This window comes from Phaeoacremonium minimum, assembly GCF_000392275.1.
Source record: "Phaeoacremonium minimum UCRPA7 unplaced genomic scaffold PA7_03_scaffold_224, whole genome shotgun sequence".
NCBI classification, from domain to species: Eukaryota; Fungi; Ascomycota; class Sordariomycetes; order Togniniales; family Togniniaceae; genus Phaeoacremonium; species Phaeoacremonium minimum.
In genome coordinates, this window is record NW_006921129.1 from 11718 (window position 1) to 19040 (window position 7323).

Sequence of the window (7323 nt, forward strand, 5' to 3'; positions counted from 1 at the left end):
ATATAGTTTAATGAACTTTCTATTACCTAATTATATGCTCGTATGTGCTCTATGGTCTATCACAATTATGAGCCTGGTTAGTATATATACAATTCTGCTATACTATACTATAAACTGTGTGTACGACATTATCCTTTAGAAATAAGAATATATAGAATGTTATTGAGACTTGCTTACTATAATGAAGCTTACTAACTAAAGCTCTTGGATCAATTAGTATCAAGAGCTTCAAACGAAAGCGAACCTATAAGGCAATTAGTATCTAATCGACCTAGAAGCAAAGGATGCTATCTTTTTTATAGTGGAAGCTTGTCTTTTGATGACTTTAGAGGAATATACTATTAGTTTGAATATATCTATACTTAAGAAGTATTCTATAGAGTTTGTAGAATGGGTAGAGAGTATGGTATCTTAAGAGGAAAGAGGATCTATGCTTATTAAGCCTGCTATAATGATAAATAAGTAAATAAAAGATGATTATAGTATCTACTTAAAGATTTATATAATAGGTAAGGTAAAATGATTAAATAAGAGAGAGAAATACTAAGCTGTCTATAATTGGATTAGGAAAATGGTGGTAGTAAAGCTTTATTCTCTTATGAGTATAAAGCTAAGTATATAGAGGATTGAGCCTATATTATAGGCGATTATATAAGATTTAAAACAAAGGTTTACCCTTTTGTATTTGAGTATCCTAACAATAATGAAGGAAATATATAATAAAACGCTTATATAAGTAAAGCTTAAAAGATAATCTCTAGAGTGTTGGCTTTAAGATTGAGAGTAGGCCTACCTTATTGGCAAAGCTTACTAGATTCTGGAAGTTTAGAGGGCAATTATTGTAAGAGTCTTTCTAAAAGCGATTAGTCTTCGAATTCACCTAGAATAAGCTAAAGTAAAGTTAGATGACTTTATAATCGATAAAATGATAGGCTAACTAACTTGCTTCTTATAATAGTATAGTAAAGCTTTCCGAACGGTCTTCAACATATAGATAAGTTTGTTAGAGGTAGGAAATTACCTAGTGGCGTAAGAGAATGTAAGTAAGGAGACTAGTAAACAGGCTCTAAAGCACTTATTAAATAAAGAAGCTTATGACTACTCCTACTTTAGCGAAAAAGGAAAAATATACTATTGGAGGCTTTCTAAGTATATTGTCTTATGCTAGGCGATTATTGGAACCTTTCCTTTAAAGAGGATAAGGACTGAAAGTAAAAGCAAGGATAAGTTTACGATAATTTATATAAGGCTTTAATATTCTTGATTTAAGGATGTTTTAAATAGTCTAAAGAGCCAGGAATAGTATAAAAAGGTGTAGATAAATAAAGGTGACGAGTAGGGCTTTCTAGCTTGGCTAAAGCTAGTAGTAGCTATAATCATTGATTTATTATTCCTTAAACGAATTGGGAGCTTTCTAAGAGTGTATTTAGTGCTTTTAAACCGAAGGTACTTACTGGCAGACTTTATATTGCTTGACAATTGTAGAGTAGTGTATATAGTGAACGCTAAGGACCTACTACTATCTAATTCGATTATATCTATCGACCTTATCTTATTTGACGTTGGAATAAGATAATGTATGATTATAGTATATAAGACTAGGGTGATTATAAAGGTTTTTAATAGAGTATAGAAAGAGAGGATGGAAGATTTTACTTTTAAGGAGGTTATATTGGTGGAAGGATTTTATATAAATATAGTCTTTAAAGCTTATCTTTTAGAAAAGAAAGTCTAGATAGTTGGAATCGATAGCTTACTATAGATTAGAATGTTTGAAAATAGTAGGAAAATTATATAATTAGAATGTTATTTTAACTTTATATTTTTTGAATATAAGCTTATTTTTCTTTATTTTAAAGTATATTTTATTTTAATAAGCTTTATAAGATTATTCTTAACTATAAAAATTAAATTGAAGGAAATAGTATAAAGGCTTTTATTAGCTTATCTATAGCTAAGAAGCGACTTAAAGCTTATCTAGCATCTATAAGCAGGGTATTTAGGCTGGAAAGCTTTGAGGGCATTGGTAATGAACGTAAGGAATATACGAATTTATGGTAATATACTCTTAAGGTACAAATCTTATACTCTTGTTAGAGTAATATAAGTGATATTATATATTCTTTTAGAAAATTAAGTATTTTGTTCTTTCTATTATGTTAGCTTTAATCTATTTGACTTTCTTAAAGGATAATTTGATGATTGTTAGCTACTAGTGATTAAGAAAGAGTATTTTAGAAAGCTTAAAGCAACGCTTTTATCTGATAAATTGTTTGTGTCAACTTTATCGATTATATAAGAGTATGAGAGCAGGATAATTAGACAGTATCGGCTTATAATAATAGCAATTTGTCAAAACCAAGATATTAGAACGATCGTTATCAATAGAGAATCAGCCTTCTAATGTTAGTATAAGAAGCTTAGAATATAAAATAAGCTTATTTTTACCTTAATCTATAAGCTAAATGGTGGAAGCAAGTGGGCTAGGAAAGAGATTATAGTAAAGGCAATAGCTATGCTTTAGGAAGTAAGGCTATTTGATTCTTTATAGGTAGAAGCTTGTTAGGCTGTAGTATAGTTATATAATAGAAGCTTTTATTATCGAAACGCTTTTTACTTACCAAATAAAATGTTTAATCTTTGGTTTAGATAGTACTTTCGATAGTATACTTTAGAGATTACTAAGGCTTTTACTATAGATCTTCACCCTAACTAAAACAGAATATATGCTTATAAATGCTGGGCCTACGCTCTCAACAAGAAAAGAAAGTAAGAGATTAGCAGACGTAAGTTTAAAATAAAGTTGTAAGCATATATTAGCTACCTAGTTGGCTATATAGTCTTGAATATATATTGGATTTAGGTTCTAGAGTTTGATAAAGTAATTATAATTAAGAATGTTTGTTTTGATAAACGATTTTTTTATTCTAAGTATATAAATAAGGAAGAAAAGCTTACTAAGGTGGAAGTAATAAGCTAAATAGCGGAAATTAAAGAGGATAAGTATACTTTTAAGTAAGTATGTTTAGATAGAATAATAGATAAGTTTGATTTATAGGATAAAGGTATTTAAGAAGCCTTATTAGATGATTATAATCTTTCTATCATACTTAAAGAATGTAAGGAAGCGTCTTTTGAAGAGTCTTTACTTAAGGAAAGCTAATTAGACGGTTAGAACTTAGGGGTAAGAGCTTTTATACTTGAAACAAGCTTATATAATATAAATAGAACGTTTAAATCGAAAGATATAAGTATAGAAAGAAATAAATAAAGAGTTTTAACTTTTTTACCTACTCTAGAGTCAGAAAGAAAGGAAATAGAGAATATAATTATAATAGCTTAAGATAAAAGCGTTGGATCTCTACTAATAAGCTTTTAAGCTATATCTTTAGTTAGAAACATTATAATTATCGCTTTAGAAAGTAGCGTTGACGAGATTATAAGTATATAAGATAAAGAAAATATACTTAAAGAAGCCTAAGATGAGTGTAACAATATATCTAATAACTGGTTAAGAATACACTTTAATATATCTACTGATGACTTAAGAATGTTTGAAGATACTTTTAAAGCGGTAGAAGCTTACGATAAAGCTTTTACTAAGTATTAGAATATCTTAACAGTGTCTGAAGATTGTCTAAGAGGATATGCAAGAGGTAGGGGAAATAGCGCTTAGTTTTAATTTTTATATTAAAGCCGAAGGATTAAGGCAATGCTGCCAGACGATCCTATAGAAGGTAGAGAAAAGAGTAGAATTTATGCTATAATAGTTTATCGAGTGGATAAAATAATAATGTTAAATAGCTAAAATTGGGACGCCTTTATGAATACCTTCTTGCTTAATCAATAGGAAGTACTTTATGAAGGAGATAGAGCCTATAGAATACTATATACTATAATTGCAGCAGCGATTTATAGGATAAGAGAGTGTATAGAAACTATTCTATCACTCTTTAAAACCTTGAAGGTATATTCTAATACTATTATATACTAAGATAGTCTCTAAAAAGTATTTAGAAATTGGAGAAAGCTTTAGAATCACTCTTATAAAAGCTAATTTACTAAAGTAGCTTATAAAGAAGTATAGAATATGATTAAAATAAAGATATTCTATAAAATAGAGTGCTTATAAGCAACCATACGTTTACTTTTTTTAAAATAGGTGTTTAGCTATAAATTTGATAAAAATGGCTATTTGCTTAAGTGTAAAGCTTGTCTAATAGTATAAGGAGATCTTTAAGAGAGGAATATGCTTATTAGTATGTATGCTGCTACGTTTGCAGCTAGAATATTCTGTCTAGTGATAGCCTTAGGAGTCGAATATAACTTGAAAATCTGTCAATTTGATATTATAAGCATTTTTTTTTAAGTGTTTAGGAACGATGGAGATTAGATTTATTGTAAGCTTTTGGAAAAGATAGAGGAGAATAGAATATGCTTAAAAGTGACAAAAGTACTTTATAGACTAAGAGATTCTCCCCTACTATAGTATAAGAAGTTCTATAATACTTTTTTACTATTTAGGCTTACTTTAAGTATGGAAGAGTCGTATCTTTTCGTTAATAGCGATTGTATGGTTATGATTGTTTTTTATATAGACGATATCTTAATACTCTATTATAAAAAGTATTTAGTAAAGGTAGAAGCCCTAATTAAAGAGATTAAAGTAGCTTACAAATTAGAAGACTATAGAGTAGTAGAATGGTTTCTTAGTATATAAATAATATAAGATAAAGTAGTAAAAACGATAACTTTTGCTTATAACGCTTATATTGAGAAGATTGTCATAAGGTTTGAGCTTATAAACAATGCTTATATTCTAAGTATCTTATTACTGTTTGTAAAGCTTGAAAAGAATTTAGGAACTACCTTTAAGGCAGAAATAAAAGCCTACTAAGAGCGAATTGACTCTATACTATATATGGCGATCATATTAAGGTTGGATGTAGCATTTGCTGTATCTATACTATCATACTTCCTTACCAATCTAAGCAAAACGTACTTTATAGTAGTAGCTTAGATGATCTATTATCTATTTATAATATATCTTTTAGGCATTAGGTATAGAGGATAGAATAGAGAAGTATAGACTTTATTAATTGTCAGTGACGCATCTTTTGCTGATGATTTGGAAACAAGATGGTTGTTAGATAGCTATATCCTAACGCTCTTCAGAGGATCAATTATATAGTGAGCTGTTTGGCAAAATACTATAACGATGTCTATAACTAAGGCTAAGCTACTTTCATTATCTTATATAGCGAAGGAAACAATGGCTTTCAAGCGTCTTTTCAGGGATATAGGCTTAGACTTAGGGGAGCTTTAGAATATCTATTGTGATAACTAGCAAACGATCTGCTTAATGATTGAAGAGAGTATAAGATTGGCTACTAAGCTATGCTATATTGATATTCATAATATATGGCTTAAATAAAAGTATTTAGCAGGTTTGTTTAGAGTTATCTATATTCCTACAGACTAGATGCTTATAGATGGACTTACTAAGAACCTTACTTGTTAATAATTTGAGTACTTTAGGGCCTTTCTCAATCTATAGTAAGTACTGGAGCTAAAAGAGAGTAGGTGAAGGAGAAAAATGATATTTATTAAGCGAAAAGTTGATCTAATTTATCAATTTATTTACTAAAGTGCTTAGAAGCTTTTTAACCCTGGCTTGATAAGTGAGAATAGTTGTAGGTACTTTGTTACCATCTCCTTCTATGCTAATTGCTGTAATTATGCTGGCGTTAAGCTCTGGAGCCGGCGCTGGAGCGATAGCCAGAGCTGTCGGAGGTAGGACTGAAGGTATAGTTAAAATGATCTGGATCGTCGTATGAAGGCGACAAGTATCCTAATAATAGTCAGTATGCTTATATTAAGACTAAGGGAATGAAGATGCTTATAGTCTGGTTATTTCCTTAGATTGCTATAGTTAATTGGTAAGCTAAAGACACTATATTGGCGGGCACTATAATATATTGGTGATTGCTTATATAATGCTAACAGTAAGTATTATAACCGATAGTATTCTTACAAATACCGTTAAATTTACTAGCTAAGGTGCTTTTTATATAGTCTAAGCAAGGTATAGTGCGAACGTTGTTAGTAGTAGGGTATGTATGTTAAGCTTAAGGAGGTATATTGAGTTGAGAAGAGAAGATAGTAAGTGGAAATAGAATAAGCTTAACTATGAATAGATAAGTGAAGGACTTGAAAAAGAGTAGTTTATGAAAGCTTCTACTAATCGCTTTATATATCTAACGCTGTTAAAGGTAAACAAAGGCTTTTAATAAACAAAGAAGGTTAAGATCGACGGATCTAGAAGATGGATTTTATACTTATTAACCTAATTTTAGCATAAAGAAAGAGCTTAATAAAGGGTATAGTAAGTGTAGCAAAGCTATAGATTCTATTTGTTATGATAATTTAATTAAAAATAAAAATGCCAAATAAACGAAGCTAGAGTATAGAGTATGCTACTTACTGGTAGAATAGGGTAAAAACATCGTTAATTACGTCATAAATGATCGTATATGCGGTTTGGATGTATGAGGGGAGTATAGTAATATCTAGCTTATTCTTAGGCTCCTCCTTCTTATTATCCTTCTTCTTTCTAAGCTTGTCGGCCTTATTCTTCTGTTTGTTCCTTACTATAGGAATGTTGTCAAGTATTATATGTAGGATGATATATAGACGATTCTTCTTTTATATGATTATTATCAGTAATAAGCATATTAATAGTATAAGATGAGTATATCTTAAAGTTTGTCTTTAAGTTTACTTATAGTGCCGAAAGCTAGAGGGTTTCGCTATAAAGTAGCGTATAGGAGACTGACTGTTTGCTAAGTGGCGGCAGGGATAGATATATATAAATGGCCGGAAGTATAGCTAAAGTAGCGCTTTCTACATCCAATAGTATTAAAGTATCAGTTATTGTTCTTTTCGGCGAGTGTAGACTGGATATAATCTAGGTAAGAGACATTATGCTTAGCTTTCTAGGTAGGGTGAGTATGGTGAGGGTAGGCTATACGATTGTTAATAAAGTTCTAACAATAGCGTAAGTATACGAACCGAAAGTAGTATCTTTATCTTTGTTATTATTGGCTCCAAAATTAGGAGTGGTAGTATAGTAGGCAGTAATTATAAAGCTTGATTAGCTTTACTAACGAGCTTATAGCATTATTCTTCCAAGATCTTATAACTTACCTATAGTGTAAGCGGCAATAGTATATATTTTGTGTATAGATATAGTCTGTTTGGTATAGGCTATTATGAATGATAATCTTCTGTTTATATTAGCTTTATAAGCTTTTTAGAGCTATA